A 374-nucleotide genomic window follows, 5' to 3' on the forward strand; every position below is an offset into this window, starting at 1 on the left:
TGGGCAGGTCATTTCACCCCCTTTTGCCTCAGTTTCCTCATCTGTAAAATGAACTGGAGAAAGAAATGGCAAACCACTACAATATCTTGGCCAAAAAGCCCTAAATGGGATGTTGAATGGCAGACAGACATGCTGAAACAACAACATATAATATATAAATAAAAATTATATATATATATTGCCCTTCATCTCAGTTGATGTCATCACAGGAAAGAACAGTGAGGCTAGGTAGGTGCGAAAATGAGCTAGTCACCCACGGGGTGGCTTTAAGCAGCTGGATTCATTTTAGCTGCTGGAGTTCCATTTTGGAAGCTGGCAGAGTTCAGGCTTGGGAGCATCCTGTGGAGGCAGCTCTTGTCACCTAGAGGGCAGAA

Source organism: Monodelphis domestica, chromosome 2 (genome assembly GCF_027887165.1).
Source record: "Monodelphis domestica isolate mMonDom1 chromosome 2, mMonDom1.pri, whole genome shotgun sequence".
Taxonomy (NCBI): domain Eukaryota; kingdom Metazoa; phylum Chordata; class Mammalia; order Didelphimorphia; family Didelphidae; genus Monodelphis; species Monodelphis domestica.